The sequence below is a fragment of the Dromaius novaehollandiae genome, chromosome 5, assembly GCF_036370855.1.
Source record: "Dromaius novaehollandiae isolate bDroNov1 chromosome 5, bDroNov1.hap1, whole genome shotgun sequence".
Lineage (NCBI taxonomy): Eukaryota > Metazoa > Chordata > Aves > Casuariiformes > Dromaiidae > Dromaius > Dromaius novaehollandiae.
This window is the reverse complement of record NC_088102.1, coordinates 40,321,368-40,336,648: the sequence shown is the minus strand read 5'-3', so window position 1 is coordinate 40,336,648 and position 15,281 is coordinate 40,321,368. Positions and strand designations below refer to the sequence as shown.

The 15,281-nt window shown below is 37.8% G+C and overlaps 1 protein-coding gene across 9 annotated transcripts in view; it reads right to left on the bottom strand.

Moving 5' to 3' along the window:
* The window catches only part of SIPA1L1 (signal induced proliferation associated 1 like 1), a 224,841-nt gene that overhangs the window by 191,756 nt on the left and 17,804 nt on the right, over nt 1–15,281 (bottom strand). For all 9 annotated transcript variants that reach the window (XM_064512535.1, XM_064512536.1, XM_064512532.1 and 6 more), the window contains exon 2: nt 12,324–12,425. The gene's annotated coding sequence lies outside the window, so the exon portion shown is untranslated. The remainder of the gene's footprint in view (nt 1–12,323; nt 12,426–15,281) is intronic.

Below are 15,281 nucleotides of genomic sequence, written 5' to 3'. Positions count from 1 at the left end.
CAGTGTCTAAGGTTCAAAAAACATACCCACTCAATTTTAAATTTAGAGGGGTAGAGTGTGGTTGTACAATAGCATGAAGTTGAGAAACCGATATTAAAAAGCTTGCAAGCAACTTCAGCAGTTACTGACAGCTATTGACCAAGTTGCTACACAAAACCCAAATGTTGGTGAAAGCAAAATATTGTACGAATATATAGTTTTTATATATATATATCTCAAAATGAATTAGCCAAAAGTGCATACAGATAACCCATACGTTATTATTTATTGAAGGTGGATATGCCTCTTCCTTGTTCTGTTATTGATTTGGAGGAGCTAAAGATTAGGGAGAAGTAAGAAAAAAAAAAGAAAAAAACACATTTAAGTGTAAGACAGCATTTGAAAAGAACAAAGCCTTAGTTTCACAATGCTGCAAGCATCACATCGGCAATTTTTCTCTTCCTACCCTCTATTATTCTGTGCTGATATAATCACATATTACATACAGTCATTAATCAAAAGCGTCTCCAAGCTTTTTTTTTTTTTTTTTTTTTTTTTTTTTTTTTTTAAACAAGTGTCTAGTTTGGTCTTATAATTCTCCCATAAAAGATACAGTAGTTTCACATCTTTATAAATGAAGAACATTCACAGACAGTGACCTGATACAGGACAAATATTATGTCCCAAATCCATTCCTCCCCGCTGTGTTGCCAGTTGCACACTTGGATGTTCTTTCCCGTCTCTCTTAGCTACGTCTAAAACTGCTTACCATACGCATTTAAACATAGTGTTAGGTACACTTATACCACTTTAAAAGTGTTTGGCAGACCAATATAACTGCAGATAACATGTTTTTAAAAATCAGCTGCAGGTTTTTCTTTGCATTTGCACCAAGGCACAATACATAAAACATTCTAGTTAACTGTGCAGAAAAATGTTAAAAAACAGCCTAGCTAGAACAAGCTTTTGAGCTCAGGAAGGCATCTAAGACTTGTAGGAACTCAACATGCTGAAAAAGATACTAAACTTCATTTGAAAATAAAAGTTAAGATTTCAGCCCCTTCCTCTTCTTGAAGGCTTACAACAATGAAAATACGCCTGTAAAGGAAACATAAAACTGGGCTCCAGGTTTCAGCAATATTCTGATGAAGATTAATCAATTAACACATTTTTTTTTTTTTTTTTTACATAAAAATGAATAACCGGGAGTATTAAATCCATCCTCTGAATTTGAAAACAGTTGCAGGCAGATGTTATATCCCAAGAATAAGGTACTTTGCTGTCTTCCCCAGAAATGCTACCATCACCTCTGCATATAATAAAAGCTAATTTAGCTGTGCTGTATGAAAGTGCCCTACAGAGCTAGGGCAGGCAGTTAAAGGAGGATCTATTCAAGGCATATATGGAAAGGAAAAGCCTAAGCAAATCTTACTGTACAAACTCAGATCCTGGGCAAACTGTGGTTTTGCACACAGTCAGGTCAGCTGGAGTTACAAACATCCCAAACCAGTTGCTCACAACCAAGGACCACATGAGCGAGACCTAACTTCAGGCAGAATCAGCCGGGCAGCTCAGGCAAACGGCTGCCCAGCTAATTCTGTGCATCATGGACAGAGAGGGCTCGCACAGACCTTGCTACAACTGCAAGGATAGCGAGGAAGAGCTATTTGGGGTGGGGGGAGGAAATAAGCAAAGGACAGTTGTCAGAGACCTTTGGTCTGACTTCCTGCAGTGGTTATGCTTTTCGCTGAGAAGTAATACTGCAACAGCATGCATCAACAGGTGTAAACACCCTCCTCACTCGCACAAAGGAACAAGATCGAGATTTGTAGTATAACTCTAATGAAAGTACCCAACACTTTGAACCACTTGGCATCATCCCTCCCATCTTCATAAGATTTTCACAAGACAGGCAAAAAGCAGTCTCTAGTAAAGCTTTGTATAGACAAGCAAACTCTCCTTTTTTAAAGCATAAAACATTACAGAATGGTGAAAAGAACCCCATGCTAAGGAGTAATTTACCAGGTATTAAACTTAAAATTGAAAGGAAACACCCTTTTCTTTATGGTGACCTGACAGAGAGGGCAAACAAATTAATAAAACTTCAAAACACATAATGAAATTTATACCATTCATTATATTGAAGTCCAAGCCCGAGCAATTAAATGCTAGCACTGTAGCTGAAGATGTAATATACCTACCCAGAGCTTAGAAATACTTTCCATGATAAAACACAATGCAGTTAAAACACGAGTACCACTCCAGGAAACAGAAATGGTTATGAACACAAGCACTTCATGAAGAAGCCTAAGCACCAAATCCTTATTTCATTCACCACTGCTCCTTATCTGTTTGCAGGTGGAGACTCAAACTATCTACACAAAATCCAAGTATTCAGGCTTAGGTGAGTTACTAAGCAGAGGCAAGCCTCAGTTCCAAAACAGGCAGTAGGTTTGACACCAAACCCATCCTCTATTACAAATGCTTTGACGTAAAAAGCAGTTGTTACCCTTCTACAGAGTGTGTGGTCGAGATACCCCAGAGAGGCCACACGACCCTGGATACAGTCTTGTCTGCCCCACTCGATCCAAAAGTCACTTCAATCTCTGTAGGTCTGTGACCTACTAAAGCCCTGGATCTTACTAAATCATGAGACAAATCTTCTGTGAATTCCAGGTGCAACAGTGCTTTCAACACTAGTGTCAGAGCAAGGAGCAAGTGTCACTGCCCTCCCCCCCCCCCTTTTTTTTTTTTAACAAAAAAGATAAAAATGCATTGTGCTCAATAGTCCAATTATCAGCATGATCTTCACAACAGCACTCATGCCCATACTCCAGAAAATGATTTTTATCATATTCATTTAGGAAACATCCCTATCTATTTCATAATCTGAGAATGTGCTATTCGGTATCTATTGCAAAACTTAGTAAAGTACTGGATGAAAAATTTTGACAGTTTACTTGAGAAGTAATATTTTTTAAAAAATAATCTGAACATTAAGAGCGATTAAGTTCCACTTCATAATTACTCATTTCTTTGAACATGTGTTGACATTTTTCAGCATATGGCTGTTTTTTGTAAAGCACAACCTGAAATTAAATTTCACATTAGAGCCTTAGGTAAACTGCTAGCACTCATGGTTTAGTCTTATCTCTAAGAGGCACAGGACTTCAAGATTTCTTGATAATCACCACCTTAAGAGAGGGACACAGGAACTGACACAAAACTGCAGCCTTCTTTCAATCTTACTTTCCAGATCAGCATACTCAGTGGCTAAAAGAAACTCTACTGAAGAGCCTGGCCACATGACTTTTTTTTAAAAGGACAAACAGCAAAGAACAAGGATGCACATCCAATATTATTATAGCACTGTTGCACCCCTTGGTTTTTCACACATGGTCCCTACGCATGCACCAGGTTCCCTTAACAGTATTTATTTTATAAACAGGACTTTTAGTCTGTTCTACACTTTTCTTTCTTTACGCAGGAAACACACACACATTCTAAACACCCCACAAGTCTAACGTACTACTCATTTCAGAAGCATCCGCGAACTTATCTTCGCATTTGCTTCTAGTCTTGGACTTGTCCTCAAACCATTTAGTGACAATCTGATAATTCACTAATCAACAGCCAGTCTTATCTTGTACATAGGTATGAGAGTATTAAATTCAATGGCATTCACAAAATTTACAAGAAAGTATGGCAATCCACAAATATAAACAAACACAGGATGTTCCTTCCATAAGGAAGTCAAAGAACAAACATGTTACACAATGCAATTTATAAAAAGCAACATTTACTGTCTAGTGAATGCATAATACAGTCATCTTTTACAGGGGTATATCAAGCAAAACAAAATGCCAAACAAGAGTATAAAAAAATTAAATATGCAGAAAAACCTAGCTGCCTTCCAAAAGGAGATTAAGATTTTCATACAACTCTAACATGACTTTAATTGGAAGATGATCACTGAAAAATATACTGTCATCAGCATGAAATTCTGGATTTCATTCTTGCTGATATACTGTGACTGTCACTAGTTCAAGATGGAAAATAAGCTTTTACTTTAGTTACACAAGCCCTATCAAGTCAACACATCACTGTTTTCTTGTATATTAATTTTTTTAATTAAAAAATACACCCACCTATTGCAGTTCTCTACTTTCTGGAAATAATGATCAGACACAGAAAGGAAGCTGATGCAATGAAACTGCAGAATATAGTTCAGATTATTTTTATAAAGGAGAAGGAGGAAGGAAGGAAAAGAGTTATTTGGAGTTGGAAAGCGGCTTTTCTAGAAAACATTCCAGAAGACAATTATATGAACATTAAATCTAACTAGTCCTTCTAGATTATGTTAATGAATTAGGACCATTTTCAAAAGCTATGTCCTGTACTACTACAAACAGTAAAATACGGAGATTTCACAATTGCATTAGGCCCATCCAAAACTACATCTGCTGCTAAAAGGTGCTGTGCTGCCTCCTCGCAGCCACGCTCTCAACCCTCCCTTGCACGTGGCAAGCTGGACACCTTGCCACTTTGGCTGACAGTCAAAAACAAAAAAGGCAAAAACCGAAAGTTTCTGCAGATCCATGAGCTGATCCAATTCGTTGTGTAGACATACAGCTTTTAATACTATTACAAAGAAAAACACGATGCTTTAGCATTGGAAGAAAGAAAAAAAAAAATCACACCATTGATTTAAGAGCAGTGCAATCTTCAGTTGCCTCCACCATGAAGCCTCACCTTACGAGGGGGATCCTGTTTTACCTTTGGTGCAACCTGAGTTCAACTACACAGGGCATTCTCTCATCTGTGAACACCGTAGTAGCTGTTTTCTGAGTATAGATTATGCACATTTAGAGAAGGTTTAGAATCAATCAGTTCTGCAACCTACTGCAAAAGGTAGAAGTCTCAATTTCAACAGGGGTTGTAAATTTAGCTTTTAGGAGCTGCATTCATTTTTGCTTTTCTTGTACTACAACCTAAACACAAGTAACTCTTTACTAAGCCTCTCGGGGGGGGGGGGGGGGGGTGGCGCTAGGACTCTTCAACCAAATCCTAGCTAAATTACTTTTTTGCTCATGGTTTCAGACTAATGTGTTTTATTTTAATTCCCATAGTGGAAATACATATTCAATAGGAAATGGGATATATAATAAACTTTTTATTTTCTCTGATACCACAAAGCCCATTGCATTTGTGAAATAAATTAAGTGATTCACCTTTCATCCTTTTTTTTTTTTTTTCTTCCCTTCACAAGCAGTAAGCACCTTATACAACTACCACAAAACTCTGTGACAAGGAACACAATGATTTCAATATTATTCCTTCTTGGGCCAGCAAACCAAACACTGAATTAGTAAGCATCTGGTAACTCTGTAAAATGCTACTGAAAAAAGAAATAGTGGCCAAAGAATATAAGCTCATGAGATAATATTCACTTTCAGATGTTCCTGCTTATTCAGCACATTACTGAAAGGTTTAAATTCCTTTCATCCCTTAACCCCCCCCCACAAATTTTTTAAAAAAAGGTTACAGACTAAATGTGAAGAAACATCAAGCAATCTCTGCTGCTTTTTATGTATCAATATTTCTACACTGAAAACTATTTTTTTTCTTTTTTAAACAACAGACTCAATATTGTTGGATTTTTCCTTCCACTTTTTGTGGCTTAATCCTGGGCATCAAAAAATTTCATCCAAAGGAGGGCATTCATGCTGCCAACCCACATAGGTTTTTTGGCAGGCTACAAAGGAATCAGAGCTCCTCACAAGGCTGGTCTCTGTGCTACACAGTGACTGAAGCCAGTAAAATATTAGCCCAAAGTGAAGCCTAATATACAAAATGTATGCAAGCATCAGAACCCATACTCTGAAATTTCTTTTCACTTAATAAGTAACTCAAGTCTTCAGAAGTCTTGTAACTCTTTTTTCCTCCAGACTTTCTATCACCCTGCACTTCAATTTAACTGAAAAGAAAAACTATTAGAGACTGAAGAAAATACAATTCCTCATCTGTCTGATGTCAAAAAATGGATAAAAAGCTTTGAAAGCAATAACTACTTGAAAGACATGAGAGAGACAGCTTACACTGTAATCTTCAGTCTATTTTTGCTCATTGCTCCCTATGAGCGGTGCTTTTTTTTCCTTTTTTTTTTTTTTTTTTTTTAAATCTGGAGCAAAAATAGAGATTGGTTCATAAAAAACGATAAAGAACAACACTGGAAGCTATGAGTTAAATTTATAGCTGTATGGAGATACTGGTTTTCAGGGAATCAGCTTGTGAGGAACTGAGTAATAGAACAGGATGTGTCTTATGTATTGTTTCATCTAATGTTACTATACCCTGCCAGTGGTCCTATTAGAGGTAGTAACAGTACGTTACTCTGCCATAGACAAACTGAGCTGAAAAGCTTTTTATCATTTCCTATGCGTTTATAAGGGAGATGCTTAAAAATTCTTAATGCCTTCATCTGTACTTCATCTGTATTTGCAATTAATTTTCAAAATCAAAATTAATTTATACAGAATATCATGACACAATTATACTAGAAATATCATGTGAATTTTCAGAATACTATTTTAGAATTAAGCTGGAGCATTTGGGATGCTATCAGAAATCACTCATTCATGTACTGTTTCACAAGCGTTATTTTGGCAATCTGAAACCCCAGAGCCCAGTCAAAGATTTTCCAAATGTAATCCAGAAGCCTCAGAAAAGTATTTTTAAAGGGGAAAACAAACTAGAATTATACCGAGCATCCTTCCCTTGCTAAGGTGTAACACGGTGCCTATCAGCTATTCTCGAGAACTACTGCAAACGAAGACTTCACATCAGTATTCTGGCTCTCAAGACAGGCACAGTGGCCATGTCTCTGCATCGCACAACTCTGCCCGTCAGCCGGGCCTAACCTACCCCTCCGCACTTGCAGAAGGCCCATGCACCCGGCAGGTGAAGAGGCGCAAGGCAGGTCAGCGAGGCTCCCGCCTCCAGGCGCAGCAGGGACACTTCCCCATCACTTCAAGCTGCCTTTTGCTGGGGGCGAGGAGGGCACTCTGGCAGCCTCCTAGTTCACAGAAGGCTGCCTCTGCTGTATTTTATTCAACAATTTAAAGTGTTCAAACAAAAGAACCTGTTAGGTAAAGCTGAGATTTACACTACTTGTTCCTTTCAAACACTTCATTAAATCAGATTCTTATTACACAGTAACCATGAGGAACTGTTTACAATACATTGAAAATGCACCTTCCTAGGTGCAGCACGCACAAGCCAGGGTGTGGTTGCCTCGCGACTGGCAGAGAGCGCGAGTCTTTCAAATATTTCCAGTTCTACCGTGCAGCCGCTTGGCTTGGGGCAGCATAATACAACAGGTTAAAACGCATTCAGAGTTATCTCATGCCACTGCCACAACTACAAGGTGTGCCTCTTGGCTCCACTAAAGATACTCTATTATTCATCTTACCTTACCTGCGTGCTCAAAGATGAGCATCATCATTTCTTTACAGTACAGTGAAACATTCACATTTTCAGAGAGGGATGTCTGAACATCTAGGATTCGCTAAAGGGGACAATGAGCGCACACAAACTACTCAGTGTAACACACCTGGAACGTTCAATAACACACACAGAACTTCAGGAGAAACTTTTAGCAAGATCTCCCAAAGGGTCTTAAAGAAACCAAGTTATCATAGGATTAGAGAGAAAAATCATTCAGGGAATTATAACCCATCAACAAATATGAAACAGGAGATAAGCAGAAGCAATAAGCTTTCATAAATGCTAAGCATGGGAGAGAGAAAGGACAGAAGATGATGCACTGATAATCTTTCCCAAGGATCTATGCTTGGACCTATGCTGGTAAATACGTGTATCACTGCTCTGTAAAAATGAGGAAAACAGATGCATACACTTTTGTAAAACTTGCAAAGATACAAAATTTTTCAGATTATTCATATTCAGAATTACTCTGAATAATCTAGCCTGAAACTCACTGTGGATAGCTACAGAGAGTTTTCAGTGACAGACTGATTGTGAAATAAAGTGTCATTAAAAAAAATCCAGTGTCAGTAAACACAGTGAAACACGAGGAGAGAAAAATAATACGATAAATAACAAATATGAAGTCTGTTATTATGTAGGCTAATGCCTCAGAAAACACTTTGAAGCCACCACAGACAGTTCTCTGAAAATAAGAATTCCACATAATCAAAAGGCAAATGAAAAGAATTGGGATATTTTAGAAAGGAAAACAAAGTAGAAATCATCATTATAGCACGATCTACCACGATGTATACTTCTTGATTACTGTATGTCACTACTCACATTACTCAAAAAGAGAGAGGGAAAAGTGACAAGTGATCAGAGGTACAATATGTCTTCCATACAAGGAATTACTGGAAACCCGTAGCCTTGGAAGGATAAGAAAGATCATTAAAAACATGAACAACATGAAGAGCACAAGCAGGAAATGATTCTCCACAGTATTACACAACACAAGCACTTGGAAAACCCCAATAAAATGACTAGAGTTGAAAAACGAAGTTTTAAGAGAACTCCTCCATCCCCACCCCACAAAGCCAAACCAGTTGTGTGGCACAGAACAACACGGAAGCCAAAAATCAGTTTGATTCAAGAATTGATGGGGCAAATTCATGGAAGATCAGGTGCTTTTCAGTGCAACACCCCACACAGTCTCCAACTCTGGCAGTCCTAAATCCAATAAATATCATAAAACAACCTGTTTGTAATAGAGCATTTGTTATCCCCCTCCCCCTAACCCCCCCCCCCCCCCCATTTTAAGCAGCCACACCTTCCTACCGCTGAAAATGAGACATAGGGCTAGGTAGACCTTTCCTCTGGCTCAGAATGGAAGATGCTTTTGTTCATACAGGTGGGTGGAGGGGAAGCACAGATTCTCAAGAGTGGAGAAAAAGGAGAACAGCTCATCAGAGTTTTAACATCATTTAAGGCTAAGATTTAACAGCCTCTAAAACTGACACATGAAGAAGGGTTCAACTAGAAAGTATCTAAATCAAACAACTTTGTCTATTAACTCACTGTTAGAGATTATCAAAAAAAATTTTCCTCTCTTGCTTTAAGCATATATATTATTCAGTGTTTGCTGAATGCTATCAGAACTCTCTCTTGTGTTTCTTCTAATAAATCAAAGTTGTCTAGACATCAAAGGGGGGGGAGGGGAGGGAATCACAAGGGTCAGAAATGAATTATCTGAAACTACAGATTAGTGACCAAAGTTGAACAATGTCCTTCATTAAGGGGACCCTACAAAATCTGGAACAACTATCTGAGGTTCAGTCCACACACTCTTCTGTCAGCAGGAAGTTCACTTCATACTCACTTCATATCAGGTTGAAGTGTACATGCAGCATTTGTAAATACCCTCCCCATTTTTTTTAAAATAAGGCCCTAGAACATTGACAAGAAATTTAATTATTTCTCATGCACCAAATTTCCAACTGCTCACACATGCATTTCAATCCTTATAATCACCTCACATTCATAAAGCACATAATTTAAGATTATGCAATTGCACTATGACTGCCCAAAAACATTACATGCTGGAAGTGCCAAAGTGTTTACAGACATAGTCTGCCAAACAATCATTCCATCAAAACCTCAACTCAACCACTACTTGAGTTAAACTTGTTGGAACTAGACAGAGAGAGATGTAAAGTATTGTGTTCATACCAAATTGCAAAATGGATAGCAAACAAAACAAGAACAACACACCTGTCGGAATGCACTGACAGAAGCAATCTGCCATATATAGCTCTGGCAGTGATATCCATGTAGTTGTAATATAGCTTTGAAAGAGGAGAAGACAGCAGAATTAAATTTCGTCACGGAAGAAAAAAGCAGCAAACACACACACACACACCCCTCCCTCAGATTACAGATATTGTACGGATTCACCTCCCTGTTAAGAATTTCACTCCAAAATGAAATGAGTGATGCATTTCAACAAAAAGGAAAACCAAAGAATGCCACCTATAGATTTCATTTTTAAATGCTGCTTAAAACTTAAGTAGGTTATTCTCATCCAACAGCTTTTTATTGTGTGAAGAGTCTGTCTGACACCAATTCCTAGTGTCCCACACGACCCCTAGCAGCCTCAGTGAACAACCTCGTTTGAAGATGCAATATAAAGAACAACAGAATTACAGAAGAATTACCACAGCCCCGAACTCTCTCAGAATGAGAGCACAGCTGCACTACACTTGGGAAAGCTGGTATTGTTACAGCCTATGATCTGCTTGTTTTATGGACAAAAAGTTGTATTAGTTTTCAGACTTTTAGGTGAGTCCCTTTTCCCATTTGATTTGCTGCTCTTCAAGATATTTTACTAGTTTTGCTGGTCTTTCAGAGAAGGCAACATACACAGACCCAGAAACGGCTAAAGTTGCCATGCTATTGTCAGGATGTGGTTTGATGAGCAATTCTTTCGGTGTAGGTTCTTGCCCGTCTGCTGCCTTTCAATTGTGCAAGCGCGGACGAGGGGAGGACGGCAGGGAGCCAAACTGACTCGGCGACCTGTGTTGCAGTGACATGCCTGGGAGGGACACCCAGAAGCAAGAACTAGCAGTGGGGAGAAAGCCTGTGTTCCTTAATCTGTCACCATCAGCAAAAAAGTCCAGTGATAATGCAGTTTTAGGTATAGATTTGACAAGTAAGGCACCCTGCTCCTCACTAAGTGTACTTACCAAGTCACTGGTCCCTTTCCTGGGCTCTCAGCAAGTAGATTTGGGAGACATATTTCCCAACACCAAAAATACAACAGGGAGCAAGTGAAATCCTGACCTTTAAAACCTGCATGTAAGCATGTTTTGCAACCTTAGGTGCCTATGTGAGGCTAGAGCTACAAGTCAAAAAACAATTTTCTGTCTTGCCCATGTGTTGTTCCTTTGGGCACATAAAATTGGCTCACTACCACTCAGAAAGCCAACCACCCATCATGCTAGGAATTAATTAGGATACTTCTAGGTAGTTTAGCTTAGGTGGCAATTACCTAAAAGGTCTTGAAAATTCACAAAATACCCTTCTATTGGAACAGCACAGACCACAATTAAATACAAGCATAAATCATTTTAGGGAAGCATGACCAAATTCAATACACTGAAGAGCCTTTCTCAGTACTCCCCAAAAGGGCAGCACTAAGGAAAAAGAGCTTATTACCATTTTAATAGTCTTCTAAACGGCAAGCAATGAGAGCAAAGAGAACCTCAACTATTGTTAGCTTAACTGTAATTCAAAAATCTACCTGCCTAAACACAAAATCTACCTGCATACAGGCAATGTACTCTCCTCTGCTCCATCACCAAGTCAAGCATAGAAACTCCTCACATTTAAAAAAAATTAAGCCAAATCCATGTTAGCAGGTAAAGCTATCATCTGCAGTTAGATTCTTTGCATTACAGTAATTACATTTTCTTTGGTAGAAACAGAAGAGCTTTAAAGTCACTATACTGAGTCAATTTTGCCCTAGGATGGTTGTTTCTATCACATCAAGACCATTCAAAATACATTTTAGGAATTTAGAAAGAAAAAAGTTATTCTACTTTTGAAGCCTTGAACTCAGTGCCACAAGAACAAAACAGAAATGGCTACAATGAGTCACCTACAGCTATGATCATGGAAGCAAATGAAGTTATCTGAAATATCACACAAAACCCAGACATGGTTTAACTGAGGAATAGGTCTCCAGAAGAAGCAGGAGGTTTTGTTCTCAATTCCACTTCTGCTCAAGCTTCTTTACAGTATGAGCTGTCCACAGCATGTCAAAAAGTTATCAGACAAAATATTTTAATATCTCACAAGAAAAAAAAAATACCTTTTCGAACTCACGTTAAATGCATTTCAGGATATTTTAAATCTGAGACAACTACCTTAAGTTTTTGCTTTTTACACTAATGATCATGACCTCCATATACTCAATCTAGTTTAAAAAAATGCTCTGCTTCCAACTGATTTCATAACCAATATTGTGCTGCACTTCATATTAGCAGATTTGAAAATAAAAAGATGCCAGAAAGTACATCTACTTTCCCTTCAATAAATTTAGTGTTCTGTGGCCATATACCTGTAGTGTAGAAAGCATTTCACATCTGCTACACTTTTATTTTCTAGATGTAATATATATGAACAATGTTACTCATCCCTGTGCTGGACCAGAGAAAGACTCAATTCAGTTCCTGCCGTTACGTTTTAGAGTTTCCTTTGTTCTTTCCACTCACATTGTGGAATGTCAAACACTGTGTACTTTAGTAGCCAAATATCCACAAAAGTAAAGTTTATACAACTGAAGCATGAATTCTTACCTGTTCCTCAATTCTTCTAGGTAGTTGTAGGTTCATGAAAATCTTCATATTTCCATTCCTATCAGAGTTAATTTCTGGCCAAGTCCAAAGAAAGTTTTTCACCTAAAATATATCAAAAGTAGGAGAACCAATTTTACAACAGTTTCAAAACGAAAGTTCCTTTTTCTTCAAAATAAATACTCTAAACCTATTCTCTTCGCCTTTTCTAAAAACCTTACCAAGGAATTTTTAGTCACGGTTGTAACATACAAGCAATTCACTGTGTATCACAGCGCAAAGAGATTAACTGAATAAAACTACATGACAAGTCTAAATATGGATGCAGCATATGCTTTAATATTCCTTCAGCTATAAAAAGAGAATTAATTAGTGCAATTCATTCAAAACAAAAAGCCCTCTTGGCAGGATCCTTCTTTCACTGAACAACCAGTTTGTACACTTGTCCGGTTATAGTGTTACTGTTCTTCCTGGGGGATCAGAATGGGTAAGTTAAACAAGCACAGGAGTAACATGGCTCTGAACTATTCAGCTCTACCAAAGAAACAGCAGACCTCTCCGGCCGGATCCATATGTTTATTAACAGAAATAACCAATGGTCTCTTAGAAGACTAAAGTAATTATTAGAACTAACCTACCACCTAGGTAGCAAGTTTGTTTTTCTCTGAATATTGCTTGGGGGAAGGAAAAAAAAAAAAAAATCACACCTTCTATCATTAAGATCTAAAAGCCTACCAAAAACTTGTGATTATTTGCCAGTTGGAAAACAAGGGACTAAAGAGAACCAGGTCTGAATTCACTTTGGCTGCAGTTCCTTTAAAGCAAGTTTAATTTCTATAATTAAACCTGTATTTCATATATAATGAAATGCAAATACAGCTAGCAAGATCTCTAGAAGTAACCTTCGTAGCAAAAGCAAAAAATCAGCCAACTTAACACAAGAAGTCCAATCAAGACACATACTAGATGTTCATCTAGCGTAGGCCAGTCCTAGAAGGAAGAAGTCAAATGATAGAAAGCAGCTTTCAAATCATTCCCCCCACACAGGCAAACTTCTCTCTCATCCTAAAGTTGACTGAGGATACAAGTCAAATATTTCTATCCATTCTAATATTTTGTCACTAAGAACATCTACTTTTTCCAATAAATTTTTTAACAATGCACTTACAGGTAAAAAAAGATTAATTCAAGTTTACCAGAGTGCAATTTTCATCAGGTTCTTATCTGTCTTCTGAGCAATTCCACATGTAAAACAGTTCACAGGTAAAAAATTATTTCCTTTCCTCTTATTTCCATCTTCCAATCCATCAGTCCTCAAAATATGAATAACATTTGGTAATCCAAGATCTGGGACATCAGATCTTCAACCAGAAAAAAAAAGCCTTTGCAGCTTCCAAGATAAAAGCCACACTTATTACATATAAATTAAGGCAGATGGAGATTCCCCACCCAAATACGCAGCAATGCTTTCTCCTGAAATGTTCATGAATTATATATATCAATCAAAAAAGTAGGTTGCCACGAGTTTGAGTTTTACTTGAATCAAGTCTAGTATAAATATTACTTCAGCAGTAAGGCTAGGAGTCTGAACAACAAAAATGGAATACATTTTTAAAAAGCAGATTACACAACCATTAGCTATAGTAGTATCTTAGCTGACAAGCCTGTTTATATCCAATGTTATTTTAGAAGCTCCTGGACAGTGAAGTTTCTGTAAGAAATGCATTTAATAGTTTCGGACTTTTCAAAGTCTGTAATCATGAACACACTGGAGTATCTTTTTCTTCAGGCAACAACATGAAAACAGCAAGGAAAATCTACGTTAGTGTGAAGCTGGCATAGGAATGAACTAGGAGGAAAAAGAGAAGGGTAGACAACCACTGCTTTGACGGTTTAAAGAAAAATTGCCCAAAAACAGCTTTGACTGCAGTATTAACACAGACCAGTCTTATAAACGAGTTGTTTCAAAAGACAGATCATTAGCTTAGAAAGTCCACTCAGCAAAAGCTTGTAAAAGTAATATGCAACTACAGAAAGCAAGCTGCAGGTCCACTACAAAAGTAAGTTTATCCCATACAGATGGCAAATCAACCTTCCTCATGCTAGAAAAATAAACTGCAGGAGGTAGGAAAGCAGAGTTATTTGAAGCTCCATGTTATGCACCACTTAATCTAATGGCAGATTAAAAAATAATAATAATAATAATAATAATCTGATTAGCATGAAATCATTCAAAGACATACTGCTTATATTTCTTCGCTCATCGATGTCCACCCTGGATCAGTTTAACAGAAACAGGTAGGGTTGGCAAGATAGCAAGAGTGGCTCAGTTAGACACAATTACCCGAGATAAATCCTTTCTCATGAGGTTAAAGGCAAGGCCATGTGACAAGTATAAGCTACAAGCCGAATTGTCCTTATGTTCTGAAACACTATAGAATATCTTACAAATGAAGCTAGCAACCCAACCAGCAGGGAGCCCTTGGGAAAAGTCGTACAGTTGCCAAAAATACTGTTGTGCAGGCTTTCCCCCCCCCCCCCTTTTTTTTTTTTTTTTTTTTTAAACCTTCAGCAATTTAGCTGAAGTCAGTCTTTGGCAAAAATCAAAGTCCTGTAATTGGAAGCCTTACCACACCAGGCACAAAGAGTCTTTTCTCACTGATACATATGGAGTCACCACCCTGGACAGAGATTTATTTATCATCTCTTCTCCCTCCACCTCATTCCCCTATTCACTACCTCCGAGAATAGCTGCTTTCACATTTCTCACATGGACATTTATTCTGTCATAAGCTTTATTGATTTTAACTACAACACATTAAAATATGGCATGAAGTGCAACCTTGCAGGCAGATCAAACAAATGGTAACTTATAAATTGAAAGTTGATACTAAGAATAAAGTAGGCAGAAAATTATTTTTTCCACTGAAAGTCACAGACAACCACAATGGTTTGTTTGAT